Source organism: Arvicola amphibius, chromosome 14 (genome assembly GCF_903992535.2).
Source record: "Arvicola amphibius chromosome 14, mArvAmp1.2, whole genome shotgun sequence".
In the NCBI taxonomy this organism is placed as follows: domain Eukaryota; kingdom Metazoa; phylum Chordata; class Mammalia; order Rodentia; family Cricetidae; genus Arvicola; species Arvicola amphibius.
This window is the reverse complement of record NC_052060.1, coordinates 34,159,573-34,170,562: the sequence shown is the minus strand read 5'-3', so window position 1 is coordinate 34,170,562 and position 10,990 is coordinate 34,159,573. Positions and strand designations below refer to the sequence as shown.

The window sequence follows — 10,990 nt, the reverse complement described above, 5'->3', positions numbered from 1 at the left end:
GGGTCAAGTAGAGGCCACACATGTTTGTGAATGCAATAATTGACTAAGGATTATATTCTAGCTATCAGTGACTTAAGACTGAGGGAAATAACAATTTAATAAATTTTAAAGTTTAATGTTCGCTTCGGCAGCACATATACTAAAACTGGAACGAAACAGACAAGATTAGCATGGCCCTGGCGCAAGGATGACACGCAAATTCATGAAAATAAAAAAATAAGTATAATTTTAAGTATATTAAACATTTGGTTATATGAAAGTTTGTTTTATGTCAAGTGTATTCTATTACTCTGCCAGCTTTCATGCCTACTGTTTTCATGTCACTGGCTACAAATGAGAAAGAACAGGAGGGGAAAGTTCTATTTCAAACAGCCCTTTAAAAACTCAGTAAAATGTCATCTAATTTATATTGCTTTATATTTCTATAAAACAGATACCCAGTTTTTTTCTTACATAATTCTGTAAGTTTTATACTTCGAAGTTTCACTATGTTTAATCTTTCCGTAGATGCTATAGGAAGTACAAAGGGAGACCAGGTAATATCAAAACAATTGAAAACTAGGTAGCTAGTTCTTGACTGACCCTTGTTCTATGCTTCCTATGACATCTGACCATCTTTTTTTTGTAAAAATGCATTTATTAGTTTGTGTATGTGCATACACCTGCATGCCTGAGTTCCACAATGTGCATGTAGATGTCGGGACCATTTGCCAAAGTCAGTCTTTCCCTTCAATCATGTGGGTGGCTCCCATGGATTGAACTTAAGGTGTCAGTCTTGATAAAAAGCACCTTTACCTGTTGAGCCCTCTTGCTAACACTACCATTTGTATATCTTTTGATTTTTATTTATTCCTAGCAGATCATTTTTTAACTTTTTTGAGATTATTATGTAATTATAGCATTTCACCCTCCTGTCTACCCTACTAGCACACCTTCAAATTCATGGCCTTTTATTTCACTAATTGTCATTGCCTACATATATGTACGTGTGTGTGTGTGTGTTTCTAAATACAACCTGTTTGGTCTGTATAATGACGCTTATATAATGATGCGTGTTTCTAGGAATGACTGTTTGCATGACCATTTGCCACTGAAAAACCAATTGGCATGCTCTTCCCTGGGAAAGACCACTTCTTCTGCTCCCAGATTTTCTCAGTTACACATGGTTTTTTGTGTATGATTGATACCTCCTGGGCTTTTCCCCATCCACTTTGACATATCCATTGGTGAAATCCTTGTGAAGTCATGTTGATGAGTTTTGTTTCATTTTTTTCCCTGCTTATTCAAGACAGGGTTTCCCTGTGTAGCTTTGGAGCCTTTCCTAAAATTCACTGTGTAGACCAGGCTGGCCTCAAACTCACAGAAATCTGCCTCCTGAGTACTGGGAATAAAGGGTTGCACCACCACTGCCTGGCATGTTGGTGAGATTTTACGGGTGTATTTTCTGATATTACCAGGAGACAGAATCCCAAAATAAAATCCTTGGTCCTCTGAGTCTTGCAATGTCTCCACCTCTGCTGCAATGCTCACAAAGCCTTAGGTGCAGGTGTGATTTCTAGATAATTCCACTGGGACTGGGTTCCTCAAATTGCATTTTTATTGGTTGTGATTTTCTGTGGCAGTCTCCATCTGTTGCAAAGGAAGATGTAGCCAACAGTCCTACTCAGCTACGGTGTCTATAAACCAGATTAGCAACCAACATGGCACAGTAACCCTCAGGGTGCAGTAGTAGCATGTATACCTTACCGGTAAACAAAATCTCTCTAATTGTATGTAAGACCTGCTCAACAAGAGGGAAAGCATACTGGTTCTGAAGTCTAGTTAATTTCTCGTGCCAATGAAGACATGGTTATTGGAGGTGAATCTGCAACCACTAATCCACTAAACCAGGATAATCCTTTAACAGCAATCTATAAGTATTTGTTTTTAAACCCACAGATAGGTGTAGTCTTCACCCCTGACTGTTACTTTTGTTCCTGTTCTAGAATCTCCTTAGCAGCCAATCTAATTACTCCTGCTAGTTCACACCAGAAGTACATCTGGGTGTGATCAACAAGGGATACCTCTTATTGCTCAAGTTCTGGGATCTCTCAGAATATCTTAGATTTTATTGCATATTAAATATCCATTTGCATTGGTATCAGAACCAGAGAAATATATTTGAAGATGTATGGCAATGGAAACCTTTGTGTATTTCAACTCAAGTTGGAACATCAACCCTTTGATATTTATACCTTTTAAAACAGCATTTTGCCCTTGTTAAGTGAGCCTTTCTATTTCACAGACATACTAAGGCCATCTAACATGCTGGCTTTTGTTGTCCATCTTCCTTGACAAGAATTTGTGTCCTCTTTTTATTCTAGTCTGATTGATCATTTGCGTCAGTAGATGTCTTTAACATTGTGCTCTCACGGTGTTTTAATATTAAACCATTGTGTTTTATGGTTTTCTATTTTTTCTTATTATATAACAATTTTAATGAAACATTCTTCATTTACATTGTAATTTTTGACATGTTCATCAGCTTTGCTTAATCTAAGACAGATAAGTTCCTAATAGCTGATTTTTCAAGTAACTTTCATCCAAGCTATTTAGTTTCCTTTCTTTCATTTTCTACCACCTATCTTTTAATATTTTTTTAAATTTTACACCACAAGTGCTAGTTAGGAAAAAGCAGAGTCCACAGATGTGAAAGAAGAAATGAGGGAAGGCAGCTGAGGGAGGGAATAGTATTGCAATATAGTCTTTGCAAAGTACAACAATAGAATCAAAACAGTAATCCCTATTTATTTTGTTTCCATCTTAAACATACTAACATGTCTTAAGCTCTTAAGTTGGATATCATCTGTAACATTTATTTTCGATCACAGATAATCAAACCTTACTTCTTAATTTATGGCACTCCCAAATAATATTCCTTTGTCAGTATTGTTATCCATTTGCTCTCACTGCTATAAGTACAGCCTTTATTAAAACACAAGCAAACATTGTTTTCTGTGTTTCTAAAGTGCCAGGCACTGTATGTGATACTAGGGGTGTGAGGATGAGGAACCACGGCTCCTGGCTTCAAGAGGACAATCCCAGCAAATAGGCAGTTTCAATAATCAATGGAGTGGTTGTAATATGAGTATAGTGCGCCGTTGAAACAGAGAGAAAGCGAAGGGGGTTTCCGTACGGGGATTGTTTCCGTACGGGGATTGTTTCCATATGGGGAATGATGGGGAAATAATGGAAACTCAGCAAGGTGAAAATGGGCGGAGGTGATCTAGGAACAGCATGCCCTACAGTCAACGGCACTGAGCGATGGAAGAGTGTTAGATGCTGTAATCTGCAGGTTGTTTGGTCTGACCGGAGAAGGCATGGTGATGAGGAAGTGGCCACCCTCCTGAAACAAGGCCTGCACTCTGGTGCACTTCAGCATGTCTTTTGGCTTTGGTTTTTCACTGTGCAGCTCAGTCTCCCTTGTATTATCTCTTCAGTACTTTCCCCATGTGGCCCATTTAAGGTGCCTGTATCTCGTGCCTGGTCATATGTCGTGTAGTGTTTAAAGACTGTTGGTACCAAGTTTTTTGAATTGCTGGCCATCTGAGCTCACTTAAGAACCTTTCATTCACTCTACACGCGATCAACGGAAGTACAGTACTCATGTATACTTCCGCTGGGTTTCGGGAAAACTGCAAAAATAGTATTACAATACAGCTTCTTAGTGGGGAAAAAAGGATGAGATGTTTTCATTTTTCGATTTGAAAACATGCAAGTGTAAGCTTTGGTGATAAAAGGATTCAGCAAAAGCAATTTCTTTAATATCTCATGTAGCCTGGCTGACCTCAAACTAGTTCAGTAGCTGAAAAGGACCTTGAATCCTCAACCCTGCCTTCCCTTCCTAAGTCCTGGGATCACAGGTAAGTACCAATGCTACAGGTTCTATATGTTGCTGGAGACCAAAAACGGTCTCCTCTATGCTTAACAAATACTCTACAAATACATTCCCAGACCCCAGACATAATTTAATAAACCTTTTTTTTCACTTAACATGTTCATAACAAAATACCTGGGAATATTGCCTGCCACCAGGTCCAAGACGAACAGCAAGATAAGGAGCGCATGATGATGGCTCATGCCTCCTGCAATCTCAGCACTTGGAAAACTCATATAGGAAGATCGAGCCAAGTCCACCTGGACCGAAGAGAAAAACTGCCTTAAAAATCAGAAGACTATAACGATGGTTTAGTTGGTAAAAAGACTTATTGTGCAAAAATCTTGATAACTTGAGTCCAATCCCTGGACCCACATACAGGCGAAAATAACTAACTCTACTATGGACCTCTAACTTCTATGCACTTGCCTATGGCACATGCATCTCCACACTCATATCATGCCCACAAACTATTTTGTTGTTGTCATGTTTCAAAATAGGGTTTCTCTTTGTAGCCCTGACTATCCTGAAACTTGCTCTGTAGACCAGGCTGGCCTAGAACTCTCAGAAACCCAACTGTTTCTGCCTCCTGAGTAGAGGAATTAAAAATATGTGCCACAACACCCACAGTAAGATACAAACAAACAAACAAACAAAAAACAAAAAGTAACAGTCAAAATGAAAGATTTCAGCTTCCTAGATGGTCAGGAAGTAAATGCCAATGCATGAACAATAATATCTTTAGGGTAAAGACAAATTACCACAGAAATGTAATGACTTCTTATACAAAAAATTCACCAATAGAATTGGATATATAATAATACTTAAATATTTTAAAAACTAATTCAACACATTATCTGATATGTATTTGTTCTTCCTGCAATTTCTGGGTTCGTCTTCACAGTTATCACTCTGTTTTTATTAAGCTCTTTCAGAAAAGTACATATCCAAATATCAAACCCAAGTCCTAAGTCACGGTGCCTTCTGAAATTTTCCAAAAGAATGGAGGAGGGACAACAAAATGACCTTAGCATTGCATTGAAGCTAAGGGCAATGGCAAAGGGAATAGCTCTCAGTTACACTAGTTTATCAGTAGATGCAAAACACGGGCCGGGGTATAAAGCTAAGGACTTCGAAGTGATCTCTGTTTACACAGATTGGATTCAGTTGTCTGTAACTCATTGAGTCTGTTATATCCTTAGAGTCAGCCATAAGGCACACTTCCTCCTTGGGAAGTACGTGAAAGAACACTTTTATTTTTCTTGATTCTGACATGTGTTGGAAAGGAAATAAAAGCGACTCTTCATTAGAAATAGATAATAGGATAACAAATGGGCCAGCTATGTAAAGTATAGGTCTCAGTTTTTGTAAATTATGTGTGATCCCCTAACAAACCCCAAACTGCAAGAGAATTCCCACAGGTTTTAGACTTAGCTAAGGTACCAGGCCTAGGAAGTTAGGGTAACGGAACAGCCCCAGGTGAAAGCACTAGCTTAATGCCTATGCAATGAAAAATGGCTTAAAGGTTTGTCCCGAAGTCAGTGTTCATTATTATGCCCTTTATTCTTCCTCCAGGAATCTTGATCACCCATATTTATCTAAAAGAACAATCAGTGTTTCCTTCTCAAATCTTTTTTAATCATCTGAAACAAATTCTAGAAAATACCATTGCTTAAACATGAAACACCATTGGCTTATTTCAGGCCTACTTTATAGAATTTAAGATAAGTGGTTCAATACTAGCTGAGTAGTTCCATTATGTTGACAGCAGTTTCACCAAGATTTATGTATTATTTATTTATTATTGACTTAATACACTATTACAATTGAACTTGGATTAGGAACTTTAAAGATTTTCTAAACAATGTATGCATCTTTCACTCAAATTAGTATTTTGTTTCTTTGGAGTGGTCAAAGCCTTTGACCTTTCCTACATCCCTCGTGACCATTAACTTCATGCCAAATATGGTACATCTAATAGACCGGAATCTCATTTCTGAAGAGTTCTATGCTAGAACTCCATTGAACCCTCAGCCTCCTATTATTCCAGCACCTATTTTTTTCTACTTATTGATGCTTAGTCCCATAACCCCAGTTTAACTTAATCTTAAAAAATCTAACTTTCTTGGCTAATCTGGGCTTTTGTTACTTAAGTAATTCTGTTGTCTATACCCACAGACCTTGCCTTTACTGTTCTTTCGTAGTCATGTGACAAAAGACAGACCTTAGATCAACCTAGCCACTTCTAAGATCCAGTCAGTAGCTGAATTCATAATAATGTTGGCAAAAATTCAAAGCCAATTGACAGGTTCTGCTGAGAAACAAGTTTTGGATTTGTGGGTAACTTTGAGGCTAACTTGACTGGCATGACTGAGACTCTGCATGTATTACTCAGGAACGCAATAAAACAAAGGAACAACAACAACAAAAAAAAAACCCACAGAAATTAAGGTCCTTATCTTTGTTGGATGATGCAAGTGTAACATTTTATCTGTTCCATTGCAACTTACTTTCTTATTTTCCTGAACTACCTAAAATCGCCCCCGTTTTCCTTCAGGTTTTATTTTTCTTGTTACCTCCATTGGTTTCTTCAAATGATCTGTTAGTTTACTGAAAATGATAATACCAATATCCTGTATTCGTTCTGCCACTTCTCTGCTGTGGGCTAATGCTCTTATGCACTGTAAAGATTTGTCACTCATATTAGTTTGATAAAATGCTGATTGGCCAGTAGCCAGACAGGAAGTATAGGTGGGGCGAACAAACTACGAGAATTCTAGGAAGAGGAAAAGCAGAGTCAGTCACCAGCCAGATGCAGAGGAAACAAGATGAGAATGCCTCACTGAAAAAAGGTAGCAAGCCACATAGCTAAATATAGACAACAATTATAGGTTGATTTAGGTTGTAAGAGATAGTTAATAATAAGCCTGAACTAATAGGCCAGATAGTTTATAATTAATATAAGCCTCTGTGAGTTTCTATGGGAGTGAACATCTATACTTCTCCTAATACATTTGTATCTACACACATTTTTCTTCTTTACAAGAGTACCCAATGAAAAGGTAATCTAACAACAACAAAATAACGTGTACAATAATTTCCAGTATCTAAACCTCTCACTATTGCGAGAATTCCACTTTGGAATTCTTCACTTCTTTAGATTCACTGAGGAAATCATTGGAATCTTTGCCCAAGTGGGAAGATCCAGAAGGAATTTTGAAATACTGAACAAGACCTCTGGGGTTGAAATGGATAAATGGATAATTGGGATTCACTTTCAGACAAAGGAGAATTTGAAATGTGATAGGAAAACAAATGGCTGCCACTAAACACTCCACAAAACCAGTAAAAATACTCCGCAATCTCCACAATGCTGGAAAACACTTCTTCATATTCCTTTCCCTAACCCTTTCATCTCTGTAGCATTGTCTCTTAGTGTTCTCTCTCTCTCTCTCTCTCTCTCTCTCTCTCTCTCTCTCTCTCTCTCTCTCTCTCTCTCTCTCTCTCTCTGTGTGTGTGTGTGTGTGTGTGTGTGTGTGTGTGTCTGTCTGTCTCTCTCTCTCTGTGTATGTGTGTTGTGTGTGTGCACGCATCTGCTTGTGTGCCACAGGTGCGTGTAGATGTCAGATAACAGACTGTCCGTCCTTGCTTTCCACTTTGTTTTGGATTTTCTCACTCAGTTTTTACTTTTGCTTGAGTAACCACCAAGGTATAGTGAATGAAAACCCTCCAATTGTTCACTTTTCACTTGCCATCTGCTCCCTCCCTTCTTGGAGGGGAAATTGAGTGTCTCACAATCTGTTTTCTTTGCACTTACAGACTTATGTGTCTAAACATTGCCATCATTCTATCTTATTCAGTCTTTATGTAGCTGCTTCTTTACAGGGGGTCCAAGCTTAGTGTAGTGCGCAGGTTTATTCTGTGGTGCTTGACTACATCCTCAACCCCCTTTCCTCTTATGGAACCTTTCCCTAAACTAGAAACAACTATTGGCAGTTCTCATACACAGTGAGCTCTTCAGAGACAGGGAAAAGCTTTGAGTTTCTCTTATCTGGAAATCTCACTGCACTGGATCTTCCCTTCATTCCTCTCATGCTGCTCCTTCACCCTTTCCTAAACTAAAGCTTTCCTCCTTGGACTCACAGCTTTCAGAGAAAGACTACTTAATCTTTTATGTCCCCAGCTGTGCTCATGGCTATTCACCGTGAGTTCATTGTGTATTCATTTCTTGGCTAGTGACCTGTGTTAGTGCCTTTTTTAATCTGCATTTCTAGCACATAGAATAGGTGTGAGACACAAAGAAAAAAATACACATAAAATCATTAGCTGAGTGAAAAAAGGGAAGCATTTCATCTTATTGTGTTACTAATTCCATGTCAGCACATGTTAGGATATGTGATGATAACTGAGCATATGAATGAGCCTAAATTTGTGTGTGATGAGAAAATGTATATTTGTGTTACACGTTGATCACCTCAACTCAAAGGAGAATCCCTGACTAGCTTTCTCTTGCTCTCAGTGCTTGTGTGGTTTCCTTTCTCCCTCATGAGCTTTGAGTCGCTGCCACCTGGAATGAGTTGGTCTAGTTCATTGATGTGCAGTTGGTGTCTGGCACACCGGCTTTCAACAGAAGCTGGAGGATTTATTACACAATTAAGCGATTTCCTTTCAAGGAGGTTTGGGAGAAGAGAGGGAGTGGCTCTGCTTATTTCCTGTGTTCCTAGCAATCTTGGTCCTTTAATGATAACTTAGCTTTTTTAGACTCTCCAGTCCTAAGTTGCCTTTCTTCCTGGCTTCCCAATGCTACATGGATATTGCATATTAAAGCTTGAGTACAGTGGCTTACTATACTTATTTTCACACACATTCTAAATACTATACAAACCTACATATTCATGTGTACATATGGATGTGAACTGTAGATCAGTAAAGATACTATTTATAAAACATAAATTTATACAAATACATAACTTTACCCCAAATTGCAACTCAAAATAATCACTACATACATGCCTGTAAAAATCAGCCAATGGATATTCCTTAATCAATGTTTCCACTGCTGAAGGTTTGTTAGTATTGATGAGTTAATATTGACTTGTTGAACATGAGTTTCTACATGGTGTAAGATTCACCAGGAACTTATAAGTAGGCAATTTTTCCTCCTACCTTCAATGGACTTTGATTTTTAGCCCTCTAGAACTTGGGCACTAAGGCCTTCAGTTCCTGTGCTTGTTGCTTTCACTTTATAGGATAAACTGTACAAATGAGGAGAACTGCAGGATAATAGCAAACAAGTTCTTTTTCTTAGTAATCCTTTCCCAGAATTACAGTAAATTTAAATAGAAAAAAAATGCATTGAGTCATTTGGCAATAAGATAAGTAGCTATTCATATACTTCTACTACACTTCAGAACTTCTACCTTAAATGGACTCTCAGTGCGAGCCACACACTAGCCTTCTTGGTAGGGCTGCATTCTTTTCGTTACTCTTTCTGTAGTCCCTCATTTGTTTTGATTCAGATGATTACTATAGATTTACTTCTTTAGTAAGAGAGAAATGAGGGACTGGGAAGATGGTTCAGTTGGCAACGTGCTTTATACACAAGCATGAGGATGTAAGTTCAGTGCATATGTATAATCCAATTAGTGCTAGCGATGAGACAGAGAACAGTGATCACAGAGCTCCCTGGCCAGCTGGTCTACCTGAATTAGTGAGCTTCACTTCAATGAGTGACCTTGTCTCCAAGAATTAAGGTGGAGAAGAACTGAAGAGGACGATAGACTGATTTCTGGTCTCTATCAGCACAAATATAGCATTCATATGCATATGAATTCACATGTACCTATTAAAACACACGCATGTGCATGCGCACACACACACTAAGTGGTCTTGATCTTTCTCAGAGTCTCATTATTGAACCTGCATCACTTTTGAGGCTATACTAGCTTTCTTCTGTGCATGTGATATATCCACATTCACCAAGTCCATTTCTCTCTATGTGTGGTCTGAGCCTTGTTTTCTTTTAAGTTTTACTACTGTGACAACTCATTATCTTCCATATGTAATGATTTATAACTACATAATGTCCTGTAGTATTAAGACATTCTTGATAGCCTTTATATTAAGAGAAATTTAATGTCATGTTTTTCTCTGATAAATTTATTTATTTTCTTTTGTGGCAAGACTTCTCAGTAACCTACCCGTATTCTTTACATACTTGTATATGGATCTTTCTCTTGAAATTATTTTTCCAAGATCCCAATAAACTCCATTTTGTCTTCTTCATGGACCAACCAATATTATCTTTTTGACATATTTGACACACTTTTCTCTTTCTTAAAACATTTTCATTTCTTAATTTCTATTGAGAATCATTTGTTTAGTTCTGTACCCCATTTTTTAATTGGGTTATTTGGAATATTGAGCAATAGAGGAGTGGCCAAATTGCCCTTGCCCTGTAGTTAGACTAATAAATATCTTAATTATCATCATAGAACCTTCATCCAGCAATTGACGGAAACAGAGGCAGAGATCCACATTGAAACACTGGACTGAGCTCCCAAAATTCAGTTGAAGAGTGGGAGGAATGAGAATATGAGCAAACAGGCCAAGGCCATTGTGGATACACGCACTGAAACAGTACACCTGAGCTAATGGGAGCTCACCAACTCCAGCTGGACAGGAAAGGAAACAGCATAGGTTCAAACTAGTCCCTCGGAATGTGGGTGACAGTTAGGGCAGACTGTGGGACCACTGGCAGTTGCACTAGGAATTTTCCTTTCTACTTGTACTTTTGTACAACCTATTCTTTTGGGGAACCTATTCTCCTTGGATGGATACCTTGCTCAGCCTAGATATAGTAGAGAGGGACCTTTCCCAAAGCAATGTGCCTTACCCTCTCTGAGGAGTGGATGAGGAGTTGGGTGGAGGGATATATGGAAGGAATGGGAGAAGGGGAGGGAGTGGGAACTGGGATTGGTATGTAAAATGAAAAAGGATAGTTTGTTTTCTTTTTAAATAAATAATAATAATAAAAAGAGGAAAAAATCATGTAACTTATAACCCCCTTTCTTG

General features: G+C 38.2%; 1 non-coding gene across 1 annotated transcript; it reads left to right on the top strand.

Moving 5' to 3' along the window:
* The first annotated feature begins 117 nt into the window (after positions 1 to 117).
* Positions 118 to 222, top strand: LOC119801554. Its single transcript, XR_005283237.1, has one exon. It is a non-coding gene; the product is annotated as a U6 spliceosomal RNA (small nuclear RNA).
* Positions 223 to 10,990: the final 10,768 nt, after the last annotated feature.